The sequence below is a fragment of the Canis lupus genome, chromosome 34 (genome assembly GCF_003254725.2).
Source record: "Canis lupus dingo isolate Sandy chromosome 34, ASM325472v2, whole genome shotgun sequence".
NCBI lineage: Eukaryota > Metazoa > Chordata > Mammalia > Carnivora > Canidae > Canis > Canis lupus.
This window is the reverse complement of record NC_064276.1, coordinates 30,819,789-30,840,872: the sequence shown is the minus strand read 5'-3', so window position 1 is coordinate 30,840,872 and position 21,084 is coordinate 30,819,789. Positions and strand designations below refer to the sequence as shown.

General features: G+C 34.0%; 1 long non-coding RNA gene across 3 annotated transcripts in view; it reads right to left on the bottom strand.

The window, feature by feature from the left end:
* Positions 1 to 21,084, bottom strand: part of LOC112645905 (uncharacterized) — a 134,530-nt gene that overhangs the window by 48,729 nt on the left and 64,717 nt on the right. Inside the window, exon 2 of one of the 3 annotated variants that reach the window (XR_007408065.1) lies at positions 12,712 to 12,782. The exons of the other annotated variants lie outside the window; for them this stretch is intronic. This is a non-coding gene — a long non-coding RNA (uncharacterized LOC112645905). The remainder of the gene's footprint in view (positions 1 to 12,711; positions 12,783 to 21,084) is intronic. 3 annotated transcript variants of the gene reach the window in all.

The window sequence follows — 21,084 nt, the reverse complement described above, 5'->3', positions numbered from 1 at the left end:
ATGTGCTACAATGGAGAAGCCCGTGTGCCTCTGCCCTCTGTCCACCTTGCAGAAGTAGAAAAAGTTCTCTTGCTCCCCTTTAAGTTTATTGTGCTCCATTACAGTTCCCAAGTGAAACCACTCAATGTTCCAATGCCTTATAGAGTTTTTAGTGAAACAAGCTCCCTTTTCAATTTCATTAAGATGAAGGGAAAGTAATAATAGTAATAATAATAGTAATAATAAATGTGTATATGTGGACAAAGAATTCAAAAGGGTTTGTAGCGGAAGGTACTTCTGTCTTCAAACCATTTAGTTAACCTCAGTAGCAATAGCTCTTACAGAGATCTTTTGAATAACATATCTATATGCTTTCTTGCTAAAATCATTGTATGAAAATCATACCACTGTGTAATCACTTTTAAATTTAACATACCTTGGACATTAGGACAGATCTTACTATTTATAACAGCTGCCTTCAAATATGTCCCTTTTTACTGTACCACATAATGGATATTTTAAAGATTTTAATCATATGCTATTTCCAGAAATAGCCAAAATGAGTAACCTCATACATATATATTTTTCCACTTATGGGAATATATCTGGAAGACAGATTCCGGGAAGTAGAATTCTTTGGTCAAAGCCCATATATGTTTAAAATTGTAATATTTATTTACATGGAGCCATGCTGCACTCCATTGAAGCTACACCCAAATAACTCTACAACAATGTTGTCTCCTCACAGATACACTACTTTTTAATCTTTGCCAATCTGAAAAGTGAAAAACAGAATTTCCTTAGAGTTTTAATATGCATTTATGGTAATATAATTTATGTTGAGCTTCTTTTCATGTATTTTATAGCTTTTTTCATTGTGAATTTACGTGTGTGTGTGTGTGTGTGTGTGTATAAAACACTTTTCCAATTATTTTTTTCTCATTGATTTGTTAGGGCTTCAATATTTAGGTTAATAACATTTTGTCTATGATGAGCAATCAAAATATTGTCTTACTTTATCACTTTTCTTTTGTCTATTGTTTTCCATTTCAAGTTTTTAAATGACTTTGGGTCATCAACTGTCCACGAGGGATCACCAGAAAAATCTTCTGATCAAGCAAAGCTGAATTTAATTAACTTACTATTATAGCAAAGGAGAACATGACCTTGAGAAACCTTGGTGGTGTCTCAAAAGGAGGATGTCAGGAAATGGTATTCAGAAGGTATTTTGGCTTATACTCAAATGATGTAAGGTGTGTTTTTCAAAGAAGAGAAGTGGTCAGAACTGGGCAAAGTCCATAATAGTATACAGCAAAGCAAAAGTATTATTGAAGCAGGTCTTGGTGAGCAAATTATTGCCCCTCTAAGTAAGTTGTTCATTTAGGTGAGTAAACTGTTTGTTCAGATGAATTGATTTGCAAGAATTTCCAAAAGCAAACAGTGAAGTTATTTATTGATTTTTAGTCTTATCTTCTTGAGTCAGAATTTCATGGAACAGTTAAATTATGTTGACACAGGTGATCTTAATTTTCAATCCTAACAATTAATTATACTCACACAGGTGGTCTCTGTTCTTGTGATTTTTATGTAATATTTATAGAGGTCTTTCCCATTCCCAAATTTTGTTTTTGAATATAAAAAAAGAAAAGTCAAATTTTCTTCTAGTAACTTTATAGTTTTTCTTTCTCTTCCTTTCCTCTTTCTCCTTTTCTTTCCTATTCCTAATCTAATTATTTACTTCAACTGAAATTATGGTATAAGAAATGAGGTTGTTGTACAAGTTCATTTTTTAATGTGTCTAGCCAATTGTCCAGCACCATTATTAATCTACCTTTTCTCCACTGATACAAAATGACATTTTTATCATGTACTAAATACCCATACATATTTGTATTTATATCTGGATTCTCTTTTCTTTGTTATTATTCTATTTATGAATCAGTACTACATTATTTTAATTATTAAAATTTAATTATTAAGACTATTTAATTATTCAGATAATGTTTCATAATATGCTTGAATATCATTAGGTATCCAAGTCCACCTGATTACTCTTTCTTTTCAAAAATTTCCTATCTCATTTTAAACATTCATTTATCCATGTGAATTTTAGAATCAGTTTATCTAGCACTAATGAAAAATATCCTATTGGTACATTGCAGGAATTACCACTTGCACATTGATTTAGGATTTGTTGAGATTATTCTAATATTAAGTCTGTTTATCCAACAAGAAGGCCTTCCTTTCTAAAAATTCAAGTTTCATTTTAGATCCTTTAGTAACATTATGAATATCTCTTCATAAAAAGCTCCTGTATTTCTTGTTTAGATTATTTAGAGGTAAGAGAGTATGGTTACTGTACATAAACATTTCTTCATTATCCTTTCTAACAACCTTTTTATAAATATTATATATATATATAATACATATATTATTTTGGTATATTGATTTAGCCACCTTACTAAATCTCTTATTGCTTGTGATAATTTCTTACATGGTTCTTTTGAGTTCAGTAGATATTCTACTATATTATTATAAACTATTTCAACTTTGTCTCCTCCTTTCCAAGTTTCATACTTCATTTCTTTCTCATGTAAATTTCAGTAACTAGTACATTCACAAAATTATTAAATATTAAGTGATAGTAGTCAATTTTCTTATTTGTTCTCAATTTTTATACTATTTTTTATTATAAAAGACATATTGTATAATACACAGACATGTTTACATATTACATGTATATACATTTATATACACATGTAAAATATACAAATATAAGGAGGAATTACCTTTATCTATATAACATATTAAGAAAGTACATCTCTTAGCAATCTTATCAGGTATAATGTAGACTTTGATCAAATTAATTTTCAGTAGCAATAGATATAATTTTTTCTCTGTAACTATAGTAAATTGTGCTTATTGATTTCTTGATATTGAATCAATCATCTTTGAACTATTGATATAAATTCTAGTTGGTTTTCTGGTGTTATCCTTTCAATTATTTAGAATTAAACTAAAAAACACATAATTGCATAGTTTTCAAAGTGACAGGATTGACTAAGGGACCCCATCAAAAGAGGCAATTTATCTACTCATGTCTACAAGGAGCAGTACCTTTTGTTGGAAGAGCAGGTTGCTAATAATACTGCCTACTCGGTGAGGATATTGTCAGGTCCTTCAGAAGTATTTCCTCCCTAAACTCCCAAGTAGGACTTTATAATTTCCAGAATCCTTCAGACTCTTCTGGAGACTGTGATTTGAATATCTCTGCTTATAATATACATGTAACTGACGACATCCCATGCTTACATTTCTAGGCATTTACTGAGAACTTTGGATTATGGATCCTCAATTTTCTAGGAAGATGATCCTTTGTAAGGATCTGAGGTCTAGTTCTGAAGCTATAGATCAACTAGATACACTTTATACATAACATAATTTTGGACTTCTAAAGCTGTATTTATTTTTGGCCTACTTGAAATGTCACCAGCAAAAGAGATAAATTAATTAAAATATCTTACTCTGAAAATGTTATTGAATATTTCTTTGTAGTTTTTAGTTCATGAATTTTGTATTTATTCACACATTGTTATATGTGACTATAAAATTTTTATGAATTGAAACTCTTAGTATTATAATGTTTTTGCCCTGAATCAATGTGATATTAATACCATATTCTTGGCTTCTTTGTGGTTGCTGTTGGTCTGTTTGCAGCTTTTAAATTTTTTTAACTTTCACTTTCTCTATTACTTACTTTTAAACATATCTCATAGACAGCATCTTGTTCAATTTTACCTTGACATCCAGATTTTTTTTTAGTTCTTTCTATTGGTTTAATTTTTAAAAAAATATTTTAATATATACATTCATTGCTTAACTTGTCAGGTTTAAAGAGCATCTCTTGGCTTTCAGCTATAAAACAAGAGGAAATGATCATAGTTTATAATACCTTCTCCTTTTTCTTCCATTTATTTTTTATTATAGTGATGGTTTGATATATTGATGGTTTGTGATAATCTGTAACTATAATTTCCACAAATGGGTAGATTTTAGTCCTGCAATTAAATGAACACAATGATCATTCTTTGTGGATTGTTTGCTTAGTGTCTATATTTACTACTATATAGGTCAATTTGTTATCTAGAAATCTCTTTCTCAGAACTCGTGAGGAAAAGATTCCCTGTGTTCGTGTGTGTTTGAAATTGTGTATCAGGAACGAAATTGTGTAACAGGAATGAGATTTTGACCGAGTAAAAAAGACTCCGGTTTTCTTTGCTTGAGAAATTGAAAAGAGCTGGGGATATGTGAGGTCTTCTGTTCTTTACCCACTATAGGCATCATTATCCTTTACCTCAAAAACTAAAGGATTATTCTTTCACTTGGAACTCCAGGAAGTATAATAGGCATTGTTGTAGTTTTACCTTAGACATAGTTTTCTCATTCATTGTATACATCAAAGTTTTTCTTATCAATCTCTAAGGTATTTTTAGAGTTCTAGAAACACATTGATTTATTTATTGAAATTCTTATTTCCTTTCAGTTTATTATTCAAGTATATCAATTAGATCTATTTTGGATATGCTTCCAGTTATTTATCAACCTTGTGCCAATTCCTTTCTTTTCATTCTCTTTTTAATTCCATTTAGTCTGTAATCCCAGTCTGACTTTCCACTCTCTTTCCAGCAGTCTATTTATTTCCCTTAGGTATTTTCTGTGAATATTTCATTTCTCTGAACATTTCATTTTCTGTTTTTCTTGTCTCTTGACCTCTGTAGGTTGATGCATGCATATCTGCATGTATGCATATATCCAATGTCCTCCTCATTTCCTTATTTCTCAGCTTTGAGCTTCTAAATTATTTATTTATTTATTTATTTATTTATTTATTTATTTATTTATGATTTTATTTATTTATCCATGAGAGACGCAGAGAGAGAGAGAGAAAGGCAGAGACACAGGCAGAGGGAGAAGCAGGCTCCATGCAAGGAGCCCAACGTGGGACTCCATCCCAGGACTCCAGGAATACACCCTGGGTTGAAGCAGTGCTAAATTGCTAAGCCACCAGGGCTGCCCTGAGCTTCTATTTTAAATTGTATATTTTCCATTAGTTTATTCAAAATTTTGTATTTTCTCCAAGGTGTCATTTGTTATGTCTTCCTAATTTTTCACCTCCTTTTTTGTTTGTTGCTTAATTTTTAACTTGTAAAAATATTTGTGGAAGTTTAGTTGAATTAAAAGTATTAATTAACTGTGATTAAGGTGAATTCTGTCTATACCACAATCTCTTGGTAGGAGGTTTCTGGCGATAAGAGTGAAAAGTTGATAAATTACCAGGATATCTCTCCAGTCCATGGAGAAATATCTTATGACACAAGGTTTTGAGTTTGTGTGTGTGTGATTATGATTTACATGTGGACACATACACACACACACAGAAATATACAGAGAAGGATTATTTAGCTTTTATGTCTCTCAACTGAAAAAATAAGCAGTTGCAGGGCTGCTTACAGTTGAAAGGCTTTCCTTTATCTAGTCTCCCTGGAAGATTTTTTTTCTGTACATTTGCCATATTTGTGTTTTCTTCTTCAATCTCATCTCTGTATTTCTCTGTGATGATAAACAAAGTCAATAGAAGTTCCCATAGCCCATCTACCGTTGAAAACACATAATTATTAGTGACATTTTATTCCTCAGGAAGATCACCTACACTGGAGGTTCTCTGTGCCAGCATACCTGACAGTGTAACTAAGGTTTTGTTTTGTTTGTTTTTTCTCAGCCTTTTCTTGTATCTTATTATTGTCAGTGGATTTGGTAGGCATTCTTCATATATTTTTAGGGTTACAGATAGTTTCTAGGGTTATCAAAGATAGAGCTATGTTTCTCATCTCTTTCTTATAATTCTCATTGTCTTAGAATGATTTCAGAGAGAAGAGGTGAAGGCAACAGAGAAGTTATTATTATGCTTTGTAAATCACAAGTCAATTCTTAAAATTTTGTTGCTACCTTTGATGTCCATTATCAGCTGTGGGCTCAGTCAGTCATTAGTCTGCTGAAGGTTAATATGGGGAGAAATCTGAGTAACATTGATATCACACCCTCACAAAAACTTAAAGTATTGCCTTTGAATCAATCAAATATCTTGAAGCATACCTGGGATATGCTTTTATCAGGAGACTCCTGATAACCTGGTTCCAGTATGGCATTGGTCATACCAAAACAGGAGTTCATAGTTCAGTTCAAAATGAGAAGACTACTGTTCTAATATTATAGACATGTGAGAGAGGAAATGTTAGAACAATGAAAATCACTGGAGGGGAGAATGAGGCATGGCAAAACAAACTAGAGTTGGAAGAAAGGTGTTTTGCAGAGGAGGGACTTCTAAACGAAGTAATGGGTGAGTTGGATCTTGAAGGATAAGTAAGTACCTACCAGGTAGACATGAACTGAAATTAGAATAATGAGTGAAAAGGTAAGGAGAATTAAGAAAGCATAATGTATTCGTGTTCTACTGCTGCATAACAAATTACCACAAATTTAGCAGCTCATAACAACAACGCCCATATATCTCACAGTTGTGTAGGTTGGAATTCTGGGTGTGTCTTGGCTGAATTATCTGCTTAATGTTTCACAAGGCAGAGATCAAAATGTCCGCCTGGGTAGGGTTCCCTGGAGTTTTGGGTCTGCTTCCAAATTTAGTCAGGTTGCTGGCTGAAATTAATCCCTTGTGGTTACAGGACTGAAGTCTCCTGTGGCCAGAAGGGCATCTGTGGCAGCTTTGAATATCTCTAGATTCTTCTGTCACTGACCTCCACATCCTCTTTTAAAAGAGCTCACCTAATTGAGTCAGGTCTACTCACACTCAAAGGGAAGCATTATACAAAATGTTCATGCCAGGAAGTAGGAATCTTATGAACCATCTTAGAATTCTGCCTACAATACACAGTTTGTTGAAAAATATCTGAGATTTTAGTTTGTAGTACATATTAGAGGCAGACAAGCTAGATAAGTAGGCAGAGGCCTGATGTCTACACACAATAGAGTATTAATTTGCTTCCGTAGGCAACACTGCACCATAGACAGATTTTTTTTTTTAAGATTTTATTTATTCATGAGACACAGAGAGAGAGGCAGAGACACAGGCAGAGGGAGAAGCAGGCTCCATGCAGGGAGCCTGATGCAGGACTCAATCCCAGGTCCCCAGTATCACACCCTGGGCGGAAGGCGGCACTAAACTGCTAAGCCACCCAGGGATCTCCATAGACAGATTTTAAGCAGGTAAGATATTTTCTGCTCTAACAGCAATATGGAAGGTGAATTGGTAGACTATGAACTGTAGAAAAAGATAATAGGGAGTATTAAAGCATTCCTGGAAAAAGCTAATAAACTAAATAAAGCTGTAATAATAAATGAGCACCTGAGAAGCTCACCTTTAGATATTTAGGAAACACATTAGATAGATTGAATGTATCCATAATATATTTCTAAATATTCATTCAATATGCCAAACAATATTCCAGGCATTGGGTCAGAAATGAACGTATAACAATGTTCTTTTTTCTTAAAATGGCAGGAAAAGAAAGATTAAAAAAAAAAGGAAATGCATAAATAAGCAGGGTAATTCCAGATTTTATTGTCTGCAGTAGGACAACTGGTCAGAGTAATGAACTAGAAAACGTATCAATTAAGCTACTTTGGTCTGCAATTAACATGAGACCCAACTTTAAATCTTTAAGTGACTTAAGTAAGAGTGAGATTTATTATCTCACGTTAAAAAAAACAAACAAAACCTCCAGACCTCATGTGGTGTGAGAGTTATCTAACTCAACAAGGTCATTTAGATTCTGATTCTGTCTTTTTTTCTCTGTCATCCTGATGTTGGCTTTTATCCTCAGGTTTTCACCTTCTTAGGCATTAGAACCATACTTCACATTCTTAAGCAATGCCTGGCAGATTGTTGAAATGTTAGATCTTCTTTTACCTCCCTTTTAAGACAAAGAACATTTCTCAGAATCCCATAAATAATTTTTCTTGTGTTTTGATTTAGCAAATTGCAACCTATGGCCATTCCTGCACCAAATCACTAAAAATGTACTAAAAATACCATAGCAGATTAAAAAAATGTTTTTTAACCTCAGAACAATGGTATGAAGATTTCTGTGTGGGGGACTCAGTCCTGGTTGAAAACTATTGGGTTAGACTTATAAAGATTTATTTTTTTTATTTTTTTTTTATTTTTATTTATTTACTTATGATAGTCACAGAGAGAGAGAGGCAAAGACACAGGCAGAGGGAGAAGCAGGCTCCATGCACCGGGAGCCTGATATGGGATTCGATCCCGGGTCTCCAGGATCGCACCCTGGGCCAAAGGCAGGCGCCAAACCGCTGCGCCACCCAGGGATCCCGACTTATAAAGATTTAAACCCATTAGATTTAGACTAGTGGGGCTGGAAACCACATCCTCTGAAACATGTTGCTATCCATGGTGAGTCTAAAAACTCAGAGTGTTAGAAATGAATAGGGTGAAGAGTTGTCTGTTATAGAGAATGACATTGAAGGAGAACAGATAAATTAAAGCTGGTATTTCCTGTAGAGGTGATATTTGAACTGTGACCTAATGCTGAGAAGGGAACCAGTCAGAAATGGGCAAAGCAAGAAGAACTGAGGTTCTACAATGACTCTTTAATTTTTTGAGGAACCTCCATACTGTTTTCCACAGTTGCCACACCAGTTTGCATTTCTGCCAACAGTGCAGGAAGGTTCCTTCTTCTCCACATCCTCACCAACACTTGTTGTTTCTTGTGTGTGTGTGTGTGTGTGTGTGTGTGTGTTTTATTTTAGCCATTCAGAAAAGTATGAGGTGATACCCTATAGTTTTGATTTTCTTTTTTTTCTTTTTAATTTTTATTTATTTATGATAGTCACACAAGAGAGAGAGAGGCAGAGACACAGGCAGAGGGAGAAGCAGGCTCCATGCACCGGAGCCCGACGTGGGATTCGATCCCGGGTCTCCAGGATCGTGCCCTGGACCAAAGGCCCGCGCCAAACCGCTGCGCCACCGAGGGAACCCTAGTTTTGATTTTCATTTCCCTGAGAATGAGTGATGTTGAGCATCTTTTCAGTTGTCTATTGGCCATGGATGCCTTCTTTGTAGAAAGATCTGTTCATGTCTTCTATTTTTTAATTAGAAAAATAACTTTTTTTAAAAAAGAAAACGTTGGAGGAAGATCTCAATGTATCATTTAAAAGAAACAACAAATATAATTAATGCATGTAAATCAAATTTGCAACATGACAAAACGACACACAAGTCTCTAGGTTATTACAAATCTAAAGTAATTTTTAAAAACAATCCCAAAACAAATTATGATGAATGCCAAAGATAACAACAGAAACTTGTATTGGTTGTTTCAAGACTAAAAAGTATCTAAAAAGTCCACAACATTTTAGGGAGATTGTTAATAACATACTCCATAAAACTAGTTAAGAATTCACCCCATATTATCAAATACAGAAGGTCATTTGTGATGGAAATATGAAAAACATCGCCTGGAGAAGAAATCAGAGAAGTTCTCAGTTCCATCCAACTCATCATCTTCCTTCATAAGCGCACTACTCCATATTCATGCATTATGCCTAACTACATTAAGATTATAAGGAAAAAGCAAATCAGATTGTACTCTATTTTCTTGCCAAGTGAACACTGTGAAATATATCGACCTCTGCCTCTAGCAACTTGTTGGCTGAAAGTAGGAAAAGTTACTAAAAGCTTATTTTTCTGTCAGTAGCTAACTTGGAAAAATTAGGAGTAATCATACAGTGGAAAATGTACTTTTTAGTTTCCGATATAGTGGCAATATCTGCTAGTCATTCAGACGTAAAAGGGTACCCATGAAATAGTTTTTTGCAAGCCCATTTTCACTAACTAAAAAAATAAAATACCAAAAACGTCATGCTCACAGAGGTATACAATAGCTGTTTACAATTAAAACAACTAACATATTCCAGGGCCTTTTCCTATGACATCACAATATTCCGTTTCAAGGGGTAAAAAATTTTGGATTTCATTCATTTGGTGAATATTTATTGAATGCTTATGTCCTACAGACTCCATTCTGGGTACTAAACAAATTCATAAAATTGTGTTCTCATATAATTTATATTCTAATGGTATAGAATGAAAAATAAGTAAACCCACAATGAAGAAAAAGAAAAGAAATATCCAACATAATTCTATGTGGGAATTAAGTTAATGTGGTCAAGAGTAAATTTAGGTCTTCAGGGAAGATCTCTGGTCTGTCTAATTCCTTAATGAAAAGCAAAAATGAGACACAGAGGTACCCGGGGAAGCATTCTAGGTAGAGTGAATAGCCTGTAGACCTCAAGGCAAGACAATATTTCGTGTATTTAAGGATCTGAAAGAAAGCCATTGTGGTTGAAATGTCATGGACAATGCAAACTGTTATTAGTTTCCTAGGGCTGTCATCACGAATCACCACAAACTGATGCCTCAAAGCAAAAGAAATTCATTCTCTCATTGTTCTAGAGACCAAAATATCTGAAATCCAGCTTTCAGCCAGGTCCTGTTGTCTCAGAATGTTCCAGCTTTTCTTAGGTCACAATCCTAAATTGTGGGCAATCCTTGGCATTTTTGGCTCTTTTCTTGCCTCCCTTCCTAGCTCATTGTGGTTGTGGGCAATCCTTGGCATCTTTGGCTGTAGTTGAATAATTTCAATTTTGTCTCCACCTTGCATGGCCATCTTCCCTTTGCATGTGTCTGTGTCTGTGCCCAAACCAGCTCTGCTTATAAAAACACTAGTCATTGGATTTAGTGGCTCCCCTAACCCACTGCGACCATATCTTGAATTGATCACATCTACAAAGGCCCTATTTTCAAATAAGGTCACATTCACAAGTACCAAGGGTTACAACTTCACCTTATTCTGGGGAATTCAAATTAACCAACAACAGGAACTAATAAAAATCTTGCACGAACTAAATACTAAATGATGACATTGATCATGAGAATGTAAACATATTCACAGTTTTCTTCTGTGATATTGTAAAAAATACTTTTCTCTAAATAAAAAGAGTGATCATAAAGTCATACTATAACTGCCATCTCATGGGGAGCTTACTCCTATTACAGGAAACTATGCTCCCTATAACCCTTTGGTAACTTATATATCTCTGATCTATCATATTTAAAAACATGCATATTCGCTATTTTTATATATCATTAAAGGCAAATCAAAGACAAGGAAATAATCAGTTATATGAGGCTCTTGCCAACAAAGAGATAATATTCCTGTTCAAGAGACACATTTTCTACCCCCGGAGTTGCTATGTAAGCAGCTTCTCACTTGGAGATTCATACTGAGGGCACTTAAAGTGGATATTACACTCACTGTTGAGGTTTACATTTCACAGCAAGGTTCAATGCTTGTTTAATAAAGCAAGTCCAAAACCTGAGTGAAAAAAACTATTAGAAGATTAAAAGATCATATGATCCAACCTTACTTACATCAATGATTCTAATCTTTTTCTATCTCCATACTATTCACATTTGCCAGAAAGTCCTCTAAGATCTCTCATTAGAATTTAGGATTCTCAGTTGGATTTAGGATAATTCTCATGGCAGGGGCAGGAAGGGGTGATGAAAGAAAGAATATCAGAATCATCTGGAATCATCAGAATATCCAGGGAGGTTTAGATAGAGCAAAACCTTTTCTTTGTCCTTCCTTTGATATGTCACCTCTTTGATATGTCACCTTTTCACAGTTAAAAGTCAGAGATTTAAAATAATCAATGTACCCATCTATATCACTTGAGAGTATCTACATAAAAACCCGAATAACAATGACTAACAACAGTTAGTGCTCCCCTTGTATCAGTTGTATCAGGCACAGCTCTCAGTGATTAAGTACTTAATCATTTAACCCTCAAACTGACCCTTAATGAGAAAACCGTCACAAAGAGGTTAAGTGGCTTATCCTAGGTCACAGCTAGAAAGTGATAGACCTGGAATTCAAAATCAAGAACAAATGTAAGAGACCATGATGTTAACCTCTACTACACTATCCTGCTTGGGATTGTTTAGAGATCCACAATGATTTAAAAATACAAATACGTAAGCATCTGACTCTTGGTTTCAGATCAGGTCATGACCTCGGGGTTGTGAGATCAAACCCCACAGTGGGCACCATGTTCAGGGAGGAGTCTGCTTCAGATTCTTTCCCTCTTCTTCTCCTACCTCTTCTGCTTCTGCCCTCCTGGCACTCTCTCTCTCTCTCTCTCCCACTCAAAAAGATAGATGAGTGAATGAATGAATAAATGAATACAAATACAAATATGCAACCATGGTTAAAACCTATCATTATTTGATTGCTTACTCATGAATACTTTCATATTTAGTCCATTTCTTTCTGGTACGATCAGAAGAGTCCAATGTTATATTCTTGTGAGTATTTAATAAGACCCTGAAACCATACTAACTCTGATTTGGATGCTGAGTGTTAGGTCCACACTTCTGGGTTTACTGATCACCCTCAAGAAGTCTTGCCTCAGTACTTGGCAATACTTACTTGTTGCTCATTCCAGCTACTTTACTGATTATATTTTACTGAAAAGTAGGAAGCCCACTAGATCTGGAAAACATCAAGCATAACGACACAAATAACCCTAGGAGTCACTCACTTTCTCCTTTGTTTCTAGACTTGCATCAGTACACACCTGGGATGCAGGGTGTTTAAATTCATAGGCCCCATTCTATGGCATCACAGAGCTCCTGCATTTCCTCATCTCTAAAAAAATAGGAATACAAAATAAATTTCATATTTCAGTAAAAGAAATTTTAAATAAATTATAAATATGATTATAAATTAGAAGCAACTTATAAAATCAGGATACTTGGGTGACTGTCGGTTAAGCATCTGCCTTTGGCTGGGGTCATGATCTCAGGGTTCTGGGATTGAGCCCCATGATGGGCTCCCAGCTCAGCTCTGCTCCTTTCTCACCCTGCTTATGCTCTCTCTCTCTCTCTCAAATAAATAAAATCTTTTTTTTAAAAAAGTAAATTATAAAATATGAATATAAACACTTGGCACAGTACCTGATGTGCAAATAATCACTAAATGGCTTATGTCAGTTTTAATAACCTATATATATATCAATCAGAAATAGGTTTTGGCCTTTTTTTTTTTTTTTTTTTTTTTTTTGGTAAGTAGGCTCCATGCCCACCATGGAGCCCAACACAGGGCTTGAAATCACAACCTTGAGATCAAAACCTAAACTGAGATCAAGAGTCGATGTTTAACTGATTGAGCCACCCAGGCACCCGTTGGCTGATTTTATTCAGTACCAACTCTTAGGGTACTCTTTAATAGAAAATAGAAGAGTCTTATATTGAGATTAAATATAACCATAAATTTTTTAAAGTAATTATGTATTATTATAAATGTATTATAAATAATACATTAACATTTTAATACAAATATAATACATTTGCCTCTCGTTATGGTTATGTTCTTTATCCTTACTTATGGTGCTCCTTTCTAAGTCCTGGAATTAATAACTTTTCCTGCCTACCAAAATTTAACTGTACTTCCTCATTTTCCTCCAAAACAGAACTCTTCTCTCTGCTTTTCAATTTTGATACTTAGTAAATCTGATGAAAATGTCCCTGTTAATAGTGTGATGGCAATGCATTCCAGCACCTATTTCTAGATCCAGATAATACATAACAGTTCCAAAAATACATAGCATGTATTTGGTAGCCTCCCGGAGACAATGATTTCACATCTGTTGTAGTTTCCAAAAGAGGGATTTCAATGGTGTGAATTTAAAGCCAGGAAAAAGAGGAAATGATGACAAGGTACGATGAAAAAGGCAATTCTCAGGGATCCTCCAATTTCCTCTCTATAAGTTCTTCCATTTTAGCAATAATCATATCTTTACACAAATGTGATAAAGTTCCCTCATACTTCAAGCATTGTCAATATAAAGTTTTTAGATCTTTAGCAGCAGATGACAGAGGTGCTTTTAATCACACATATAGACACACACACTTCACATGACCAGTATTTATTATGTATCCATTCAAACATACACTCTGAAAAGAATCCATGTGACTGCCACAGTGTTCAAGGTATCATAAGTTATTACATGCTCCAGACTATAATATACACCCTATGGGCGTGGAGCATGTCCAATTGAGAAAATAAAAGCAAAAAAATTAAAGTATTGACTTATGTAGACAGATATTAAATTATGTAACTCACATTTCCAGGATGCTAGATCGCTATCAATACCTTAAGTTTGATATATCCAAATGCAAATCCCATCACATACTTTATAAAAGATCATTTTACTTGTATCCTACATTTCTGCTCTTCCATTTGTGTTCCCTTCAAGTTCTCTTGCCTTCCATCCTTCCATCACAACTTGATCATCAAACAACTCCAAATTCAACTTCCACTATTCTGATTTTTCCTTTTCTGATCTTTTTATATTTTCTTTTTTTTTTAAATTTATTTATGATAGTCACACACACAGAGAGAGAGAGAGAGAGAGAGAGGCAGAGGCACAAGCAGAAGGAGAAGCAGGCTCCATGCACCGGGAGCCCGACGTGGGATTCGATCCTGGAGACCCGGGATCGCGCCCTGGGCCAAGGCAGGCACCAAACCGCTGCGTCACCCAGGTATCCCTGATCTTTATATTTTCAATCGAATCTCAAAAATCCACAGGCACTCATTCTTTCACAATGAGGCAGTAACTTTATATTAGTTTCTCTTCTTCAAATACATGTAAAATTCTTGAAGGCAGAACCAGGTCTCTGATCTTTGAAATATAACGAAGAACATCTTACCAAGTGTGTGTGTGCATACAATGCAATTTTGATAAACACATTAATTGAAAAAAAAATCAAAGAACAGCATTTCTTTTAGCATAACTGGCAAGCTTTAAATTAACTTTATGTCTCATGTTGCAATATTTTATTTCTCTTTTGGTAGGAACCAAAATTCACTCAAAATATTAAGGCTAGATTTTTAGGTTCCATAAGTTATCTCCAAAGGAGAATTTATTATTATTTGACTAAACGATATAAAATACATTTAGACTGAAGAATAAGAGCTTAAGTAAAAATGACTCATATCCATAATAAACCAGATTCCGCTGAAACCAAGTAGTAACCTAATTCCCACAGGTAATGAAGCACGTTCATATATCACACTTCAATGAAAATGATTGCAATCAGAATAACATGCAATTTAGCTGGCTTTGCCCAGATGATGACTATGGCTGACTAAATTTCACCAGATTTCAATGGATGGCCTTAGGCAAAATGTTGCCACCACTCGCATTTTCACATGTAACTAGAACATATTCATGTTGTGTGATATTTTCATTCTATGGCTTTTATTCCACAAATGGTATTTTAATAGAGGACTATTGCATTAGTAAATAGACTAGTCTTGCTGACACATCCTTCCTTCTAAAATATACTTTGGCTGAATTGTAACAAAACTATTTTGAATGCAAAGGGGATGCTTTTCAAGCCAGATGGTTTATCTAATAGGAATGTTTTCTGATTAGAGAAACAGCAGTAGACTCATGATCACAGCAGGTGCCAAACTGGTCCTGTAGTTTACATGAATTTGCAACTGAACAAGTCATGAACTAAAGGGAATCTATTTTATAATGTGCCACAATCTATTCTGAGAGGAAAGGGGAATGTAAAAGATGCTATCATATCAGATGGAGTTTCTTCTATGTATCATATATCATTTCTTGATATGAATGTGGTCATTATTACATTGTGATAACAAAATTTGCTTACTAAATTTCCTGAGTCTCTTGTGGAGACTATTAAGAAAATTCCAAAAGAATTAGGACTTGCAGAGTGATCTATGATAGGATAATCGAAAGCATATTTTTTGTCAAAAAAAGTAGGAATCTCATTATTTAAAAATGTATCATTATTTTTCATTCTTGTCCTTATTCCTTGCACCTGCATTTTCCCTTTGTTTCAGTAAGTAATTTTTTCATGTACTGGTAATCAGGGAAGCCTAATATTATTAGTATGATAGGCCCAGCTATGCCTAAGTGTGCATAAAAGTGAACCTCCTAGAGCTGCCTGAGTGGCTCAGTTGGTTAAATGTCTAACTCTTGATTTTGGCTCAGGTCATGATCTCAGGGTCCTGAAATTGAGCCCTGTGTCAGGCTCCACACTCAGTGGGGAGTCTGCTTGAAGATTCTCTCTCTCTTTCCTTCCCTCTGTCCCTCCCCCCTTACTTTTTCTCTCCCCCCCCCCCACTAAATAAATAAATCTTAAAAAGCAAAACAAAACAAAACTGAATCTTTTGGGCCCTGCAGAGATGGCTTGGGGATGCAACTTCCTGAATAATGGAATTACTGTCTTTTAGGATAATGTAATTTGCTTCTGGGTACTAACATGACTGTTAGAGGCATAAAAGGCAGTGAGCCCATAAATCTCCACTTTGTCTTAGCAGAATCTCATTTCTGGTGCTTTGCCAAGTCCACCAAACTTTGAAGCACCTTTGTGATGAGCAAGAGGCAAAGTATGTCACCATATCCATCTACTTTCCTATCTACTTTGAATTAGCTGCTCTATTTATTTTCTGCTTTCAAGGAAAAGAAAAGAAAAAGTAACCTAGAATTGAGTCCAAGTCATCATTCTTGTCATCCTCACATCAGACAAGTTCTATAGTCTATTCTGGAACAGTTGGCTAAACAGTAGAGATTGTTAGTATTTGGAACAAAATCAGAGATGCATCATCCAGAAGAATCATAATTTGCAAGTTGTTTTAAAATTCTATAATCTTGTAAATAACTATATAAGTTAAACATCTCTAAAGATGTTAATCAGCATCAAAATATGCCTCAGTTTAAGTTAAAATTTGATACTGACCCATTTTTATGAAATATAATAATTTGACCAGCTTTGTTATACATGGATTTGGGATTATAGTAATTAGAATTACTGATTCCGTGGCTCATTGTTACAAGAATTTTTGCTATAGCAAATTCCTTTACCTTATATCATGTTTTTCTAATTAATCAAACTTCTTCAGAATCTTAAGTATTGATTATTTTTGCCAGGTGTTTTCAGAGTTATTCACATATAGACTTGAAATCCTGTACTACATTGCCATTTAATGTAGTAATTTTTGTATATTTTTAAGGTTGGCAATAAGCATTTATAGTACAGGAAATATATCTTCCGTATTGTGTCCAATTCCCTCATAATTCTGTATAATGCAGAATTGACTGTTAATGTGCTTATTTTATTAAATTTGTTAGGTTGCTTATAGCAGGGTGAATTTTGTTGAAATAGACTTATTTTTGATTCTCTGCTTAAATTTTAGAAGTCTGAAGTCATTAGTTCCTCCAGTATTAAGTAACATTATAGCATCATCCATCCATGCTTTTCTGAATAACTAATAACCTGCAATTCCTTTCCTTTGAAATACTTTCACCATGGTGTGGGTCATCATTTCTTAGAATAAAAGTGTGTAAACATATTTGGCAATCTACAAGTTCTCAACGAGGATAGTTTAATTTTCCTTTGCATTCATTTACATGTAGTTTCAAACTACAATGTAGTTTCATTACATTTTAATATGTGTAAAATAAAATATATAGTACAATAGTATACATACTTAGTTATATGCTTGTGCAGATATATAACAAAAGTAATTTAAGTCATTATTCATGGTGTAGGAGGATATTTTTCATCCCTGAGATTATTTACATATTTCAAATATAAAAAAATGCCACCACAGTCTATGTATACTCCCTATGGTTTCTAGGTATTAGTTTATACAGTGAAGGGACAGATGCAATTAATTAATTAATTAGGATCAGGAGTGAGCAAATGTTTTCTGTAAAGGTCCAGATTATCGGTATTTTAGGCTTTGCAGCTCACATAGTCTTTGTCGCAGCTACTCAATACTGAGTATTACTGTTGCAATACTGGTACAGACAAGAAGGCACAAACAATATGCAAACAAAGGCCAACAAGTCCCAATAAAACTTTATTTATAAAAATAGGCAGTGGGCCAGACTGAGTTGATGAATTGTAGCTTATCGACCTCTGAACTCCGAACTAGCTGACCCAGGATATGTTATTAATAAAATATTTCAAGAATAAGTTACCTATTACTCCAGCTTCTTAAAAGGGTAACCTAGTATCACTGGCATGGTACTCAAACAAATACAACCCTGAAAAACCACATAAAACTTTCCATTTCTTTCTTGCCTTAAATTAGAAATAGTTTAGTATTTAAAGAAATTGAACAAAATCTACCTGAAGTAAAAAAGATAAGCTTTGTACAGCTCAAGAAACAAACCAACCAAAATACTCACAGTGGCATACATGACCCAGCCTGCTAAATGTTGAAAAAGAAATAATCACCATTCCAAAAGACAGTGTTTCATCTTCCTCTTTAAACACAAATTTTCAGAATTTCAAGGCTATGTTTTTATGAATGTGCCTACTTTTCTTGGATGAAAAAACATGGTAAGGTAGCGCATTTTAGTAACGGGAGTGAACCAGTTTTCCCTTGTCAGCATGGATTCATCTAATCATTCTAAGGATCCTGGGATCTGGACCACACGTTTCACATCTCTTGAACAATGATTACCTTGAGAAAGAATAAATGTAACCTATAAGGTACTGACCATCCTTGCCAACTAAAAGCTACTAATTAAAAAGCAATACATAAATAACCAAGGGAAGTGCACAGTTTTTAAAAAATAAGTTTTCATATTAAATTCGATTAGTCCAGATGTTATGAAAAACTGATAATTCAATTATTTCAGCAAAATAGTAATTTTTCTGCTCATGGTCCATCTGTAATTACAAGAAAATCCTAATGCTTTGAAGAAATCCAATGAATGAAATGTTATTATAATTTAATCAATTTTATAGCAAAGTTAATTTGTTGTATTTAATAATGTACATGATCATGTTCCACTTTGCTTGCAAAATAGACAAATAGAAAATAATTTCCACCAATAACAGTTATTACTCCTGCCCAATTAAATTTCAATGCTTAGCTTACTCATCTTTTTATTTTAGTTTTCTGTCCTTCACAGGAGATTGTAGCTTTGTAATTACGTCATACTCCTTTTTATTTAACCCTCTGTTACCTTATATTATTTTTCATTCATTCTTTCTCCTGCTGAATAATTTATTCACTCATTCTTTTTTGATTCATCTGTCTAACATTTATTGATCATTTTACATTGATTTAAGCATTAAGAATATTTTGTGATCATAATATCCCTCCTGGCAATGGGTTACATAGAAACCATTCATGTATAGAGTGATAAATGATACAACAGCAGGAGCATCTAGCCTTACTGAGGCAGGGTGTGGAGGGTCTCTGGCTTCTAGTAACACTGGCCTACAAATTAAAATAAGTGGCCTTAAAAAGATTGACTGCTCATTGAAAATATGAGATGTATAAAGTAAAAGTAAATTCATCATACCTATCCCTCAAAGAACTTACACTAACTAGCTATAATCTGTGAGTGCACTGAGGTGTACAGTTGAAAATGTGTACATGCGAGTGTATATTTGTATTTTCACGTATACATCTATGTGTGTATAGGAAAAATACACAGGAATATATTTATTTTTACAAAATGAAACCTACTGAGAATACTGGTCTGCAGCTTTTTTCTCATCCCCACAAACAAAATGCCGTGGGTGTCCTTGCACACCAGAACATCTCATCCTTAGAGCAGCCACATACTCCAAATTGTAAATGTACCTCCTTTTATTAAACCGTTGTCATATTAATAAAATATAAAAAGCACTTCATTTTCTTTCTTTCCCCAAAATGATCTAATAATGAGCAGCTAACTGGGGAAATTTCTATATGCTTAAATTCTGCAAGTAGAATTTTTGAGACAAAGCATCACATTTCAAATGTTGGTAGGGGAAGGTACTTTGTCCTCCAATTTACTTTTTACTAATGGTGTATGTTTCCTCATATGGTCACATTCACTACTCGTTGCTTTTTTCTTTTTTTTTTACAACACAAAAAAGTTAACCTATAGAGAAATTTTGAATTTCATTGTTTCCAAATATATTTCTTTATCAACAAGGTGACTTTCTTCATGATCGTTGCTCTTATTTCTTCTTCTCTGAATTACTTTCACTTTTTTTGTTCATTGCTCTGGTAGGTTGTTTAAATATTTTCTCACCAATTTGATGATTTGCTAATACATAATGACCACTCTTCATAATGACCATTCATCCATACTTTACTATATTTTTTTTTGCTATTTAGCAACTAAGCATGGCTGTAGTTGTCCTTAAAGAAAACTCCTTCTTTGTATTATTTTAATTAACATAACTGTATAGCATGTTTGCTATCTGCCGGAGACATTCCGCAACTCTGAATAATTTGTTTCCAACATTTAACATATTCGTGGTTTGCCTTACACATTCACTCTTCCAGATAAATTCTGAAACATCTAATCAATTTCCATGTCACATTGTGTATGATTGTGATTAGAATTGTATCGGATGTATAGAGTCATTTGGCATATAACTGGTAACCTTGAACTTTTGCCTGTTTTATTTTAGTTCTTTAAAAAAGGTTTGTATTTTTCACAAAAATCTCAAGCATTTCCATGTTTAGAATATTTCCACATATTTTGTAGTTGTTTTTTCATTAATTGGACCTTTTCTCTTCTAATATTGTTTTCCTGAGGATCACACACACAACACCCACAAAAAATAGGTATGTATGTGGTAGTATTCCAACTAGGTCTAATAGTTTATTTAAATGTCTTGTATTTCCTACGTAGAGATCATATGATCTACACTTTACTGATGTTAGGTTTTTATTCCCTTTCATCTATATCTAGTTACTGATTGCACAGCCTTTACAATATACTTGATGAAGTTCTGGTATTGTTAGATTATTTTTAAGGAAACTTTACAATTTCATTAAAGTCTTCAATATGTAGAATGAAATTCCAAACTGAGTCATTTCAAAATCATTGCGGATCTTTGGTGAGGTCCCTTTGTAACTAGTAAATAATTTTTTCCTTTTGTTTTTAATGAGA